Source organism: Bradysia coprophila, unplaced genomic scaffold, assembly GCF_014529535.1.
Source record: "Bradysia coprophila strain Holo2 unplaced genomic scaffold, BU_Bcop_v1 contig_232, whole genome shotgun sequence".
Taxonomy (NCBI): domain Eukaryota; kingdom Metazoa; phylum Arthropoda; class Insecta; order Diptera; family Sciaridae; genus Bradysia; species Bradysia coprophila.
The window spans coordinates 10,076,724-10,076,989 of NW_023503493.1; positions in this window are offsets into that span (position 1 = coordinate 10,076,724).

Genomic DNA, 266 nt, shown 5'->3' on the forward strand with positions numbered 1-266 from the left:
AATCCAATTTTCATCTCAAACTAGACAATGAAAAACGCAGCACAATTGTCGCTGTCAGCAATTCTCAAATTGACAGTGTGCTTCCAGTCTATGCAATGCCGAGGACGTACAACAATTTAGGGATGTCTGGGTACCAACACATTTGCTGGATATGATTAAAAGGCTGTTTGAAGACAGGAAGGTGTATGATTGTCATCCATCACTCTTCAGCCTCTCGAATTTCTAATTAAACCTACTAAGACTGGTAAGAAAATCCAATTTTCCAA